This window comes from Rhinolophus sinicus, linkage group LG17 (assembly GCF_036562045.2).
Source record: "Rhinolophus sinicus isolate RSC01 linkage group LG17, ASM3656204v1, whole genome shotgun sequence".
NCBI lineage: Eukaryota > Metazoa > Chordata > Mammalia > Chiroptera > Rhinolophidae > Rhinolophus > Rhinolophus sinicus.
The window spans coordinates 16954186-16970796 of record NC_133766.1 but is presented as its reverse complement, the minus strand read 5'-3'; the positions used below and the strand labels follow the sequence as shown (position 1 = coordinate 16970796).

At 42.9% G+C, this 16611-nt stretch overlaps 1 pseudogene; it reads left to right on the top strand.

Annotated features, from left to right (window-relative positions):
- Positions 1–8058: 8058 nt before the first annotated feature.
- LOC109450563 (proteasome maturation protein) lies at positions 8059–13594 on the top strand (annotated as a pseudogene).
- The last annotated feature ends 3017 nt before the right edge of the window (positions 13595–16611 follow it).

The following is a 16611-nucleotide window of genomic DNA, read 5'->3' as shown; positions in this document are numbered from 1 at the left end:
TGTTCACCAGTCACTCAGGTGTCAATAAAAAGCTAACCACATATGCAAATGAGTGTGTTAGAGGTGTGAGGGTGACTTGGAGTGGAAGGGCCTTCTGGTTCATCTTGGAAAGCTTCCTGGTTTGGGAGGTGGAGGGGCTGAAGCTCTAATTAAACCAGATGCAGTTTGACAAAGTTAGAGGAGGGTGTGGCTTTAGGACATGACCCACCCTTTCCTGGTTCAGGTCTTCTCTTGAGTCATTCCAGAGTTCCCCTACCAGCCACTGGGAATGTTCCAGTATATGACATCTCTCAGGAAGCTAGCTGAGTTTCCTGGAAAACATCATCCACACAGAGCAAATCTACCACCTCCACCCCCAAATCTTTCTTAGAAATCCTATTTGTCTGCAACTAGGGAATGAATGGAATGGAAGTCAAGGATTAAGCAATAACAAAATCTTGGGTTTGGGGTACTCTGGTTACTCTTTGGTTTCTAGTCAGGGCCACTTGATGGCATCTATTCTCTGGAGGAGGACACATTCAAATGAGAAATGTGAGTGGAACCCAGAGAAAGAAGGTGTCTGAGGGGCTCTGGGACATGCTGATCTCTTGCTCAGCTAGCAGAGTAAGGCTGGTATAGCCAGCTGCTCTGTAAAGTCCACGCCTTCCTGTTTCCTTCTCTGGACTTTGAGACGGAAATCTAAACCATGAGTCTCTGATTCATTTACTGTGAACTCATCAAGTTGGTGTTTAGCAAGAGTCCCTGGATGACTCGGAAAGCTTTTGATTTGGTTTTGTCTGTTTTCTTGTTGTGCTTTTCCCTTGAAATAGGAAGCCCATCTTTGCCAAGAACGAAATGAAAAACTAGATTTGAGGTTGAATGGGAGCACAAGAAGAAATTAAGATTTTGTCCATTGTGTACTATTTTTAACTGTGCAATACAAAATAAGTATTAGGCAACATTTAATCTTGCAGATTGGGTCCTATTATTTTCCCCATTTTACAAATGAGAAAACAAAACCCAGAGAAGTTGAATGAATTGCCTAAGTCCACATAGCAGTAAGTGGTAGGCCTTATATATCTGCAAGGGCCCACAATGCTTTGGGGGACTTACAAAAATGTTTAATTTCTTTTTTAAATCAGAAGAAAAAAAAGAATTTTTAGGCTTAAAGAAAATTTTTTAATGTGTAATAGTAAAATAGCTCTCTTTACACCAACACAGGCATATAACTTTTAAATTTTTTTTTTTTTTAAGAAACAGGCACTGTGTTAGTTACCAGGAAGAATTAGGGAATATCAGTAGCAGTTAGCAGGTGCCCACTGCCCTCATGAAAGCTGACCACTGGGTGCAAAGCGACTCAGACAGCACATCTCCTCCTCAATGAGGAAGCCAGACCTCCATCCTAATACAGAGCAGCCTGCGTGTGACAAAGTGCTATAGGGTTTGGACTACTAGGTAGATCACAAGAGGCTTCACAAAGGAACTGAAATTTGAGGAGAGAGTTAAGCATAAAAGGAGAGAGATGGGAAGTACAGGCATTTTAAGGAATGGGAAATTCACTGGTGTGGGGGCAACTGAAGTAGCTGATATACAGGTTGTGTTGGTCATCGATGTAAACTACTTTTGAATTTTTTCCTTATACTTGTCACATCAAGAACCCACATTTAACTATTAAATTCCATCAGTGGTACTTAAGGCCTCATTGTTACCTAACCTCACAATGGTTATCTTATCTAACAGGAGACAAAACAGGACTTTTGATTTTGTTCCTATTTCTTTCTTGTTAGATATTAACTAGTATTCATTCTTTAGCAGTTAGTGTGCACCAATAATTAGGAAATTGTCCCAAAGGTCACAAGAAACCATTTCACTTCCTTATTTTTGCATCAAAATGACATACTAAGCTTTGAACTAGGGTTTCCATGGAGCGGACTGGTGGTTTACAACCAGGGGTCCTCAGAGCTAGGGTTTGGAAAGAACGCCTCAGGTGGTAACGGGGTGGCCAGGCACTGGGGTCTTGGAGTTCTTTTCCCTGCTTTAACCTCATATGTGTAACACATATGTAAGGCTTCTATGAAATATTCCGTTTTTAGAAAGGGATTCCTCTGAAAAAATATATTTGAAAATTGCTACTATATAAAGCTCGAGAAAGGTAAATAAGAACTCCAGGAACTAGTTTATTTATTTCGTCTCTGCCTATTCCAAGAACAACCTAAAGTGACTTACAAACATAGATATGACACAGCAAGATTTTTTTTTTTTTTTTTTTTTTGTAAGTAAAGAAGGAAATGGTAAGGAGGAAAAATCATGGTAGGAAAAGCCAGATGTCGCCATGGTAAGGTTTAGTCACCCATGCACGTGCCGAGGGGCTGGCCAGCCGGTTGGGAAGCACAGGCTGCATCTGGCAGGCTTGGTCCCCACAAGGGTCACAGAGACACAGCCATTCTCCATCTGTAGGAGGGGATAGCGTTCTGGGAAGGGCCCCGAGTTCCCTGTGGATGCTTCTAGAAAATTAGTAAGAGTCCTTTAGAGGAATTGTGTGACCTTGGACAGGCATGTCCTCCTCCCTCCTGGCCGCCATATTTATCCTCCTCTTCCCTGAAGACCCCCGGACTAGGGAGAAAGGCTCTGCCTGCCCCACTGGCTGTCCTCAGTCCTTTAGCCACAACCCCCTCCTCACACTACCCTCGTCGTCCCCTCAAAACTTATCAGAGAGTGACAAAACTCAGAATTTCATACCCAAGGAGCTCTACTAAATAAGAATGGCTATCACTTTCATGGTGATTACTCTGTGCCAGACATCGTTCCAAGCATCTTACATGTGTTAACTCCTGTGATTCTTACAACAACCCTACAAGGTAGGTACTATTATTATCCCCATAGACAGATCAAGAAACGGAGGCACAAAAAGGTTAAATAACTTGCCCTCGGTCAGACAACTGGTGACAGCTGAGATTGGAACCCAGTTTGGCTCTGTGCTTTTAACTACACGCCATGCAGCCTCTCATTCTGCCAACACGTTACAGCCAGCTGGCTGGGGATGAAAGTTAGTGATGCTGTCCCTGAGGCCGAAGTCCCAAGTTTTCCCCTCAAGTGGACCCTGCAGCCTCATTCTGGTCTGTCCTGTTTGCTGGCTGCAGGTGGCACCTTGAGCTCCATCCAGCCATTCACTGGTATTGTAGATCTCAAAGTGAAAACCCGAAGGTTGAAGGCATGAGGGAGCTCAGGGCAGGCCTTCCTCACAGCGGAAATCTCAGTGGGCAAGAATATGCAAGACAGCATCCTGGTTGGTCCACAGTTTCATCTTATTTACAATAATAATAATTGTGACAGATGCCATTTAGAGCCAGATGCTATTCTAGGGGAAACTGAAACCTAGAGAAGTTAAGTAACTCCCTAGAGGACACAGCTAATTCCCCTCCGCTTTACCCCAGGCCATAGCACCCTCTGTTCTCTACATGGTCACCACCCTGTGCCCTTATGCCCCCTCGGCATTTGCACAGAAGTTCCTTCATGAGTGTTCTCAGGATCTTTCTTTGCTTCTGTTCCTTCCTCAGTCAGTTCCTCAAAAGCCAGGGCGGTGTTTACTAGTTGTTTTTATGTCCTCTCCTCTGCAACGCCAAGGACTCTATATGAAGTTCTTTATAAGGTGGACCCTAGGTAAATATTCCAGCTTCATGGCTATGACTGCGTTAGCAGTAGAAATGCAGAAATGAGGAAACAGCCCCAAATTAAGTTCCCTGACCGTCATCACGTCAAACAACTCACCTAAATACCCCAGGAAAATGCCTCCCCATTCAGTGTCCAGGACCCAGCCTTATAAATCATAATGCAAATGGAGCGGCAGCTGTGGGTCTGGTTACCAGAGCCATTCATGTCTGCTCACACCCAGAGAGAACACAGATACTGGCAGGAAAACCCTGCTCCTTCACGCTCGTCCCTGTCTTGATGACTCAGGGAGAAGCCATACAGCAATTTACTGGGAAGCCGCTAAAATCAGCCTCTGAACTTCTCTGTCAATCCTCCTGCATCCCCATCCCCACCCCCACCCCCACATGACAAGGGCAGGGAGAGGTGATAATAAATGGGCAACAAAAATGATTGCCCAGTGTTGTTCAGGAACACACGTTCCCCCAACCTTGAGTAATGCATGTCCTGCAGGGCCACAAGAAGGAAACTGATGTCAGAATTGGCTTAGGTCTTAGGAATGTATCATCAATGTGGGCAGAACACAGACTTTGCGACAACATAGCAGTGGGACCAAAGTGTGCTTTTGCACAATCGATGAGGAAACTAATTTCTAAGCAAATGAATTCAACAATTTGTTCATTTATTCAATGCATATGAGAATGCATTAAAGGGGGGCTAGAGGAAATCCTAAAAATGGCCCTGATTGTCAAGTGAAAAATGAGTGAGATAACCCGTCGTAGCCCCCTAATCTGTGGGAAAGCATTGGACATTTCCAAGCTGTTTTGAGGTTCTTCATGTCTAACAGGAAAACAGACCAGTGGTTCTCAAATCGTGCTTCCTTCACGTGACTTGGGGCAGATTCATGGGACTCTCCTTTTTAACCTTCTGTCACTCCACTCAGTGATAATACATATCCTTGAAAGAAATAAAAGCCCTTGTGCTTTACAATATTTAAATAATTTAGTTTTTAAAAATTCAGACTGCCCTCTCTATCTCAATTATTCTGAATTAATGACTTTTTAAAAATCACTTTGGCTTCAGGATGCCCTCACAAATCCCTTCACAATCTCTTCTCTCTCCACCCTTTTATGTCCTCAGTGTAGCTGAAAGCTTTCAATAGTCATGTAACCAGATTTCAGCTACTTTTGTGGCAAATTTTGCATACAGTTGAGCACTTTCCTTGGAATGTAGCATCTCCTGTAACTTGATAGCTGAGTCAAAACTTCAGCATTGCATCTTGTGGTATAAGTAATAGAAAGAAAAAAAAAAACCTGGGAAAACTGTTTATCAATACTGGTTCAGTAAATTGTAGAATATCTATTCATGGAATAGTATTCTGTGGTTAAAAAGAATGAGCTCTGTCTCAATGTGTGAACTTGAGATGGTATCAAAGATATGCTGTGTGAAAAAGCAAGTATCTAATATTGTCGTATTTGTGTCTAAAAAGAGAGGGAAATATGTTCACATATATGACCTTATGTGCATAGAATATTTCTGAACATACATACTAGAACTGGATTGTCCACTGCTTCTAAGCAAGGGAATTTGAAGATCAGATTTGGGGCGGGGGAGATTTTGTTCTTACTGTGTGCTATTTGGTATTTCTGAATTTTGTTTTTACTATAAGTATATATTACATTTTTAATTTTCAAAGCATGGTAGAGTCATTTAAAATGGTGATTATGAAAATTAATGTAGCAACATGGAAAATTTTTATGATGTAATATTAAGTGAAAAAAGCAAGATCCGTAGTCATTATGTGCATTCTGATTTCAATCATGTAAAGATCAGCAAATAAAAGGCCACTTGATGGAAAATAACAAAATTTAAGAGTACTTTGTTATAACACTACATTTTTGTAAGTATAGGGATTTTCCATACTTACAAAAATTAACTTTATTGAGGTATAGTTTATACACAAAAATGCACTCATTTTAAGTGTACATTTGGATTCATGTTGACAAGTTTATATGTCATCATCACAATCAAGTTACAGAACATTCCTATCATCCCCAAAAGTTTCCCTGTACCCCATCCCATTCAGTCCTGGCCTGCCATCAATAATGTGTTTCTTGTCACTATAAATTAGATTTGGATAGAGTTTCATATAAACACAATTATACAATATGTACTCTTTTTGACTCAGCATGAAGTTTGCATCGATCCTCCCCTTCTTCTTTAGTAAATACCTGGCTGAAAAATTGTACCTCCCAGCCTTCCTTGCAACTAGATGTGGCCGTATGATAAAATGATGACCAAAGAAACATAATTAGAAGGGTCCTGTGGGACTTTTGGAAAGGTTCTATAAAAGTGAGAGGCAGACACCCTTGTCCTTTTCTTCCCCTTTCTCTTGACGATGGCCTGGAACATGGACCTGATGAACGGCGCTCCAGCAGCCATCTTGGAATATGAAGTGACCTTAAGGATAAACAGAAAAAGAAAATGAGTCTGGATCTCTGAAGACAAAATGGAGTGGCCATACCAGCTTGACACAAATGGTTTGGGTTTTTCTGTTATTTATAGTTGGAACTAATTCTAATTGCTACATAGGCCTTCTAGCACTACTTGATTTTTTTAAAATTATGCATATGTTTGATTAAAATTAAATGTTAATTTAAAAAATAAACCTCCATACCAAAATCTGACAAAAACAGTTCAAGGAAAACATTACAGACCGATCGATATCTGTCAGGAACATAGATGCAAAAATTCTTTTAAAATTTTAGCAAATTGGAACCAGCAATATGTAAAAAGAATAATGTGCCATGACCAAATGGAGTTTCCCCCAGAAATGAAAGGTTGATTCAGCATTCAAAAATCAATCAATGTAACTGACCACATTAACAGAATACAGGGTTAAAAAATCAAATAACCATCTCAATATTGCTGAAAAAGCATTTGAAAAAAAATTTTAATTTCTTTATGAAAAAAACTTTCAGCAAACTGAGAATAGAAGTGAACTTCTTCAACTTGATAAAGGGAAATTCTGAAAAAAAATTACAGCTAACAGTATACTTAATGGTAAAAAAAACTAAATGCTTTCCCCTAAGATGGGGAATAAACAACGAAATGATGACTGCTTTTAACACATCTATTAAATATTATGCTGAAGCCCTTAGTGCATGTATAAAACAAGAAAAAGAAATAAAAGGCACAAAGTTTGGAAAGGAAAAAGTAAAACCTTCTCTATTTACAGGCAACGTAATTATCCACATAGAAAATCCCAAGGAATCAAGAATAAACCCAACCTGACTAGAACTGATAAGTAAATTTAACAAGGTTAAAGGACATAAGAACAATACAAAACAAACAAAGCAACAACAACAACAATAAAATAAAAACTCACACCATATACCAGCAACAAATAATTGGAAAATTATAATCTTATAAATATTATTTACAATAACATCAGAAAGCATAAGATACTTAGGAATAAATTTAATGAAAGATGTGTGAGACATCTACACTATTATAAAGCACTAAATATAGATAAAACATTATATTAGCTGAGATTAATGAAAGAAAATTTAAATATATAAATACATATGACACATTAATGCATTGGAAGACTCAATATTATCAAGATGTTAGTGCTCCCCAAGTTGATTTATAGATTCAATGCAATTCTATTTGGAAACATCTGTGGTTTTTAGACTTTGGCAAAGTGATTCTAAATTTATGTGGAATTTTAAAAATAATACAGTGAATCTCAAATAGAATAAAATAAGACCAGTGCTGTGACAGAGACACGTACAAAGCTCTACGACAGCACAGAAGAAGGAAGCATAGCTCTCACTAGGTGACTCAGGGGAGGCTCCTCAAAGGAGATGCCATTTGAACTGGGAGTTGAAAAATGATTAAGTACTTAAGGTAGAGACATTCACAAAGGGCATTGATTTCCTTAGATTTTGCTTAGATTTACTTAGATCACAAGGAATTAAAACTCTTTCCGTTTAATCAAATGGTGGGGTTGCATGGGGAACTGTTCAGGAGATAAAGTCTCACGGAAATCCTTGGTGAGACCTCGTGCACGCTGAGCTTGGAGGGGAGTCATGGATCTGAGGCTCCTCCGCTCGCCTCATCAGCCGAAGCCCCTAATGTCTCTCGTCTGTGTCCAGCCTCTCACCTTCTCCTACTCTCTATACTTTCCCATATGAAGCTGAAAAGGTACTTTAGAAGCAGATGGTGGAAGGCCTTGTTTGGCAAGGCAGGTTGGCTTTTATCGTTGCAGTCACTGAAGATTCTTAAGCAAGAGAAAGAAATGATCAGATTTGACTTTGAGGCAGATATTTCTGATGGTGTATGGAGAGACCAGAGACAGGCAGACCAGGGAAGAATGTATTCCAAGTAAGAGATAATGAAGGTCAAAACCAGTGGAACTGCGTGAACATGGGGATTGGTTTGTAGCAAAATACATTCCTACCTTGCTCAAAAAATTTTGTCTCCCCTTGTAAAGTACAGCATAGGGAATACAGTCAATTATATGGTAATAACTAGATCTAGTGCCTGGTGTGTACTAGACTAGTCAAGGGGATCACTTCCTAAATTATATAAATGTCTAACCACGATGCTGTACACCTGAAACTAATATAAAATAAGATTGTCAACTGTAATTTTAAAATTGGGGGCAAAAGTGAAGAGGAATAAGTGGTTCAAATTTCCAGGTATACAATAAATAAATCATGGGGATGTAATGTACAGCATGGGGAATATAGCCAACAATATTGTGACAGCACAGTAGTGTCAGATGGTTGCTGGACATATCACAGTGATCACTTCTTTAGGTCTATAAATCTTGAATAACTATGGTGTACACCTGAAACTAATATAATATTGCATGTTAGCTATATTTTTAATTAAAAAAAACTTAAAAATACATAGTCCCATCACCTAGAAATAACCATTAACATTTAGGACTTGGATCTCAGCTAAAGGACAGTATTCCAGTTACTGAACTTTCAGAAAGTGGAACTTTTGAAAGTCATAGTCTTCTTTGACAAGGTTTTTCTTGTGTGAAAAAAGAACTATTGCCCAGTCTTCCTCTTGAATTATCAGAAAAAAATTTCCAGCTCAACCAAGATAAAATGAATGTTTCCACACTGAGAAATATCCAGGGTCTATTGGCTCCACTAAAATTGCAAATGGAATTCAAAGTGGTGATGTAGGTTAAGCATCTTCCATTTCTTCTGAGCTCAGACCTTTCACTGGATATTTTGAGGGGTACTGATGAGACTATTGGATTTGAAGATATTTTTAATAACTCATCAGAAAATGAACTAATGGGAGGTGATGGTGGAATATAAACTCAGTTTACTGTAATGCAGTGTGCTGTTCATGAAAATAGAGGGACTATATCTTGTTAAAACACACACACACACACACACTCACACACACACTTATAATCCCTTAGGAAACAGGGGGAAGGAGAATTAGAGCACCTGAATTTTGGAAAAACTCCCCCATTGATCCTAGTCGAGAACTACTAGTCCAGACAAAGTGACACCTGTAGAAATAGAAAAGTGAGAACAGATGGAAAACAGGGATGGATTTGGGGAGCAGTTGGAATCGGTGTAAGAAGAACTTCAGGTAACTGCAATTTCTAGCTTGGGAAGTGGTGGGGGTGATGGTTTCATTTTCCAGGACTTGGGAAATAAAGAGCAAAGTAGGTTTATATATGGGAGTGGGAATGAGAGGTTGAGAGAAGAATTACATCTACAAAGAGTGCTCAGGAATTCAGTTCCATGGAGTATGTCCAGCAGGCAGAGAGCTTGAGATGGACTGACTCCAGCCAGCCGCTTGGTTTTTGCCTCCTTAGGGCAGACCCTGCTGGTGAGCAAGGTATTCTCTGGGCATTAATTAGTTGGGCAGATGCTGCATCCTAGGGCTCTGAGCAAGTATAAAGCAATTTTCTCCCTGGTTTTTTTGGTGGTGGTGATGTTATTAAACGTGGACTTTGTTAGCCCCTCACCAACTGGCTCTTGGTTTAGAAGATGGAACAAATTTGACCAGCATATCGGTCAGGTTCTAGGATTCCGCTCTGATGGTTCTACTGTGGAGATTTTAATGAAGGGACCATTTATAGGGATATGAGCAGGATTAGGGGAACCAACAAAAGATGTTGAGGCACCCAAGGGATGTCAACAGTGGGGTGCTGTTATCATCAAGGCTTGAAGGGGCAGAGGGAGAGGGTGGTACTCCTGGGGCCCAGTGGAAATGAGCTGGGGAGGAGTGGCTGCAATAATCACTGAGGAATACAGCCATTGCCAGAACCAAGACTGCAAATCAGGGAGGTACTGGGCTGACCTCTCCCTCCTTTCACTCTCCAGTCGCCTATGGGGGCTCCCATTGGCTAATGCAAGTTGGAAACCAGTCATCAGGGGAGCAGGGGATGGAGTACCTAGGGGTCAGCTCAGCAACACAGACAAGGCAGGGAATGGATGAGGTGTGTGGCTTTAGAGGGCAAGTGAGATACACCAGCACAACCATGTCCTCCATAGCCTATGTGAGGCAGCGACACGGGTGACTGTGGAATGGCAGAACAGCCAACCACAGGAAGTCAACACACATAGATTCCTGAGGGGCCTACCCTGCTGCACACCAACCACCTTAGGGGCACATCGCTGGCATCTTGTACCTTGACTGCTTCAGCTGTAAAATGAGTGGGTTGGATGGGCCAAGTGACTGTCTAAGCCTTCCAGTGTGAGGTCCCTTGACTATGCTGTCAGTCAGCTTGCCCTCCCACTCAGCACAGATGGGGCTGGGCGCTGTGCTCACTGCTCCAGAATCCCCCGACACCCACCCATAGGGTGCTGTACCCAACAAAGGGCAGTGCTGGGGAATCCTGGACTGGCCAGCCTCTGGGCCTAGACCTGGAACTCCTCTCTTCCAGTGAACCCTAGGACATGCAGAGTTGACCAGGGACTTTCTTAAATGTATTTTTCACTGTGATGAGGTGCATTCAAAAGGAAAGAAGAGCACATTCATTTCCAGAAAGCAGCAGCTCACAGACCTGCACTGCTGCAACTCCAAGTCCTGTGCCCCCCGCTCAGTTCCTGATAACTGAAGATGAAACTTGAACAGCAAAAGGGAAGTCTTCTCTCTCCTACAAGGTATCAAATCCTGTTTCTAGACAGTTTCAGTTCTTAAAGACACAGGATTCCATATTTTCTCACCCAATAAGCTAAAAGACAAAGAACCTTCAGTGACCACCAACCACATTTGCAGGGCCTTAGGGTGAAATGGAAGTATACCGCAGAACCTTTCTGAAATCCAGGTTTGAAGGGGGGTCTGGATATTTCTGAAATGCATCATCATCTTTCTCCTTATTAATGTAAAGAATTGGTCTGGGTAAGTGCACAGATTTGCTCAGTCTGATCTGGGCCCAGAGTGCTTCTCACGCTTTTACTTTTCTAGCTTTCTACTGGGGTCAGGTGACTCAGAGATGGGAGCGTCATCATTTTCTTTCGGACGTGGGACGATCTGTGCGTGCTGGCTTCAGGGTCACTCCAAGGGTGGCCTCAGGAAGGTGCCCACTCCTTTGCTGTGCCCATGAAGTATTTTAGGCCGCTGGAGAACAACCCCAAGCTGAAATGTAGCAGGATCTCTCTCGCTGTCTTCAAAGCGTTTATTGGCAAGCATAGATTCAGTTACGCATAATTCGTTTTGTGGGTTCTGTCGTTTATTACAAAGGATAAAGGAGGGAAAAAGGAAAGACCAAGAGGAAAATGTGGAAAGAGGTGGAACAGGTGTTAGTAAGCATTTCCAAGCACGTGAAAACACACAATAAAGAAAAAAAGGTGATATGACTACCGAAAAAGAAGAAAGGGAAATGTTTCCACAAAGATTCCGTTTAGGCCCAAAAAGTTTTCTCACTGAAGTCAGACACCAGAACAGGTGGACACAAGGTGCCATGGACTCTTTCACCTCAGGAGTCATTCATTTGTGTATTTATTTATTTAAATGAGCAATAACAATAGAATGAGCTGTTAGGTTACAACTCACCTACAGAGTCAAGGGAAGCACACAGAAAGGGCACCTAATCAAATAGTCAGGGATCACAGAAGAGAAAGTGCAGGAGCAGGTGACATTTGGCCTGTGACATAAAGGCTGTTTTGGAGTTGGAGAAAAAAGGAGGAGGAGGAACAGCAAATCCGAGGCCGTGACTCAGGATAACACAGCCCAGGATGGAACAGGATAAATGGCTCCAGAGACTCTGCTCCTTACAGGTGACACTCAGTGACACTGCCTGGCTTTCTCCGTGTTCATACGGGTGGATGAACATCTGCCAACAACACTAGGGTCATTTAACCCTGTTTAAAGTAAATTTCAAAAAAGAGCCAAATCATGACTGTTCTTCAAACATGAAATGAACAGGTGTTAATTTTTTTACTTATTAAAGATTAAATAAGGTCATGAAGTTTAAAGATCATTAATCAATAGGAGAGTGGAGTAGTTATAACCAGTTCAAAAGAGAAGTCAAACGGCAGGCGTTGTTATAGATTTGGAATGTTGAAATGAATGTGCAGATGGAGGCAAACTGGTTTTACCAGGGAGACGGAGGGTGGAAAGTAAATTGACCTTCAATAGACAGGACATAATCTGCATGTCTATAGCTACAAATTATTTTGCATTGTTGTCAATTAGCTATAAGTTACAGAGTTGTAAAATGGCTCAAAGACTCTAAAAGACTACAATTGGAATACGTGAGCGTGTCCTCTAGACAACGCATCCTTTTCCCTTCAACTTTTTTCCTACAAGACCAACCTATTAAATGGCATTCTTTTTTCCCTTTAGGCCAGGGCCACTAGTGGTTTGTGTATGAACTGCTCTGTGCACACATGATAAGTTAAGTAACCCTAAGCAAACACTGCAGACTTAAAGAAGAATGGTCGTAGAACAAATAAAAATATAATAACTACATTCACAACCTTTAAATAACATTGAAGCGAATGATTGAAAAGCTGTGTTTCCTGTGTGTTTTCTGGCCTCTGCCTCCACCTTCATTATCATCAAACTATTGTCACTTTCAACAGGGCCTTTACAAGCAACTTCACGACTGACTTAATGGAAATCTGACCCAGACGAAGAATTATGGGAACAAAGGAAGGAGGTTAGGTCCATACTCTGAAACGGGGAAACAACAATGAAAAATTCACATCACAAATAGAGAAATATTAAGTGATTTTTAGGGGGTTGGAATTGGTGGTGAGGGACTTAACTTAGGAAAGGAGTAGCCATTCATTCCATCAATCATTCCAACAGATATGTTTAGTGCTAGCACATGTGCCGAGCATCCGTGTTAAACAAACAGGGATGTATGGATAAATAAAACAGGATCCCTGTCCTGTAGCTGTTTAGAATTGAGGTAGGGGTGTCGGCTAATCTGACCAGATAGAGAAAATCATGAGAATTCCTCTGCTCAAACTGAGACAGGTCTGGAGGTGAGATTTCAGAAGTTGGATGTTAAGGTGGCCCTTTAAAGGGTGTGTGTTGGTGGTGGTGGTGGGGTGGGGGGTGTCTCCCTTTGCTAGTCCTGTTCCCTGCCACACACACAATGGGTACATAACTACTAATTGTTTGAACAATAGCTAATTAGTGAGTTAGTAATACTAACAAATTATTAAGCAATTATTTTATTATTTTTAAATCCATATTTATTTTTACAAATAAATGTATTGGTTTACTGCAATAATAAACAAATAATTAAATAACTGATTAAAATGAGTGAACTACGTGTAAGTTCAGTAATAGTTAACTAATACTTAGCAAACTCCCTGCCACCGTTCAAGAACTGCTGTGAGGTCCTTTCCATTCTTTAAAGTCTGGACGCTGGCCACCACTGGTGCTTCTCCACCTCTCCTGCTTTCTCAATTTCAAAAAGTACTGTCTGCTGAACCGAGCCTTCTGTGGGTTTGTGACATTTTGGAAGGTGCTGTTTTGCCTTGCCTCTGGTCTGGAGGAAAGATTGCAAGGAAGCTCGGTGAAGGCCGGCCTGCTGGGTACTCACCCTCCCTGCCTGGCCCCAGGCGAGTGGCCCTGGGTTCAGACCGCGCAGGGAGCGGACTCAGAGAGCGTGCAAGACAGCCCTGCGCGCCCGGCAACTAGTTCAAGAAGAGTCTCGATTAATGGATGGATGGATACAGTAGTGGGTGATTAAGGGAAATCAGGGAAGTTCCAAGAACACGTCTGGCCTTTCAGGACAGTGTCTTAGAATGCAAATACCGGACTCTCCCTCACTTTCCCTCCCTGTTGTGGCCGGAATTCTGGGCTCGTGGCCTTTGTGCTGATCTGCGATTACATTTCTGATCTTCTTAAGAATATCATGCGAGAAAAGGTCATGCTAGAGCACCCAAAAGAGCAGGTGAGCTCTCTCCAGGGGCAGAGTCTGCCCTGAACACAGCCCCAGATTTAGGACACAAGTTCTTCAAGCATGCCGTACTGGCACCTGCTAAATCCAGCGTGGGTCATGCTAACGCGATGATGTCCAGTGGCGACTGTAGTGACCACATTGATCTCCTTTGTCCCAAATGGATGGGGGGGAGGAGGGGACAATTTCATCAAGGTGGTCAATTTCCAAAAGGGGGAATCCAGGAGTGTTCCCTTGACTCCAAGCACCAAGCAGTTTCCAGACATTCTGGCCTTGGCTAGTTCCTCTCTCACACCCCAAGGTAATGCAGTATTCTTAGGGGGGCTTTCAACAGCATTCCCTGCTGGGGATTCAGCATAACTTCCCCAGAAGCAGGATAGCTCAAGGATCCCTGTCACCCCCTTCTCTTCCTCCTTCTCTCTTCCTTCTTCCCCTCTTTCTCATCTCCACTTCCTTTCTCTCTCCTTCCTCCTCTCCGTTCTTCTGTCTGCTCCCTGACTTTCTGTTATGAGCCTTCTTGCTGTGGCATGAATGACTCTGCTGGGTCTTCCTGGATATCATGGGAGGGACGACGTATCAGTGAGATGTGGGGCTGCCCCATTTGTTCTAGCTCATGCTAAGTCAGGGCCCTCAGCCCTGGTAAGTTCACCAGCCTGTGGAAACCCTAGTATTGATGGGAAAGAAGAGAGGGGCTTTTGGGTCTCTTGCTTTCTGTTTGTTAAGAGTCATCACTCTCACCAAGGTTTGGGGTGAAAACTGGGGACTTGACTCAGTGATGGAAATCCCAGGCTTCAGGGCTGGCTGCTGCAAGGCCAGGACGGATTGTGGACAGGAAGTGGTGTGGCTGCGTGGGTGTGAAGGAAGGGCTTCCTCCCTCTGACACTTTCTCAGCCTCCCTCCCTCCCCCCAGCCCAACTAACAGCCACTCTGAGACTGAACTCAGAAGCCGTGCACAGGGCCTGACACACAGCAGCAGTGTGAATAGAATCAAGCAAATCCAATCCCCGGCAACTTGTCGACTTCCCTTGTCTCTCCTGGAATAACACCATAGTTCCTCAGATTTATATAGAATTTCTCCTTTTTCAGAGTAAGAGTTGGGGAGCCTGTAATGTTAAGAGGAGCTTGACAAGGATGTTCTTAGCATCCACGCTCAGTGATCATTTGGTTTCCAGAACTCTTGTCACATCTCCAGTTATTTTGGAGGGGACTGGGCCCAGCACTATGACTCACATCCTGGGCTACCCTAGTTTTAGTTCCCTGACTCCACATTTACTGGTTTGACATCAAAAGTGGAGGCCTACCCAACCCTAAATGTGAGCTCAACCTCAATGAGTATGCAGTTTAGGGAGGCAGGCCCCTGTGTTCAGCAGCTAATTTGAATAAAGTTCTTGATAGCAGATCAGGCGATTGGCACATTGGAGCAAAGTGGCTGGATCTGGGGGTATTAAGGAGACACAACAGAAGGATTTGGAGAAATCATATGTGATGTGAAGTTTTCTGACCAAGTGGATGGTGGAGCAGTTCATGAAACAGGTAAAAACAGATTGAGAAGCACATTTGAAGGGAAGATGATGAGATCATTAGTACAGCTTAGAACATGTTGCGTGGGATATCCACTCAGAGACACATGATGGGCAGCTGCATATAAGGTCTGCCCTCCGGAGAGACCTGGATTCTGGGCACAGATGGGGAGTTAGTATAGGGAGAGATGGCCCCAAGAAGAGCAGCCCCTTTATACTGCAAAGCAGGTAAAGAGAGAGGAAGAAACAGAGAAGCTGTTGTCCTAGGCTGCTGGGAAGTAAAGGAAGATAAAGCCTGACACATGTACATTAGATTTGGCAACCAGAGCTTGCTGCAGACTCCAAACGGGCAGTTTCGGTGATGTGGTGGGAGCAAAGGCTAGATCTTCTATGGCAGAGACTGTGAAGATAGTCACAAAATCCAGTTTCTCCACTCTGAGCATGCGGCTAAATTTCATTTCCTGACCTCCCTTGTAGCTGGGTGAAGCCATGTGATTGAGGTCTGGCCCACAAACTGCGGGCAGAAAATGATGCACTATCATCTCCAAGATAGAGCCCCTTCCCACCCCCATCCCCTCACAGACCTCTCCTCCTGAGTCTCCTAGTCCGAGTAGAGGATCCAAAGGGACTCCAGTGCGTTGGGTGTACAGAGCAACTAAATGGAAGGAGATTGAGCCCTGAATTACAATGTGGAGCCAAGGGGCTCAGGCCAGTGGGGTCCGCAGGCATAAACACCCTGGGGCCAGCAATCGAGTGGGTGAGCAGCCCGCTGCACAGCAGTAACAGCAGGGGTCAGAGCAGATCAACAGTCCAGACAGCTAGAGGAGTCTGCAAGCCCCTTCATGACCCAGCTGGGGTGGCAGAGAAGTCCCACTGGCTTTTGCTCTGCAGGCCCCCGAAGGTACCTCCCCATCCAGCATGGATGATGCGTCTGTGGGGGGAGATGACCAGGAGGGGGAAGCAAGACCCATGAGCTGCAAAACTACCTGAGGAGACAGAAGACGGCCTCTTCGGGAAGAGAAAATGTATTGGCTCTCGAAATTCCAAGAACTTGGC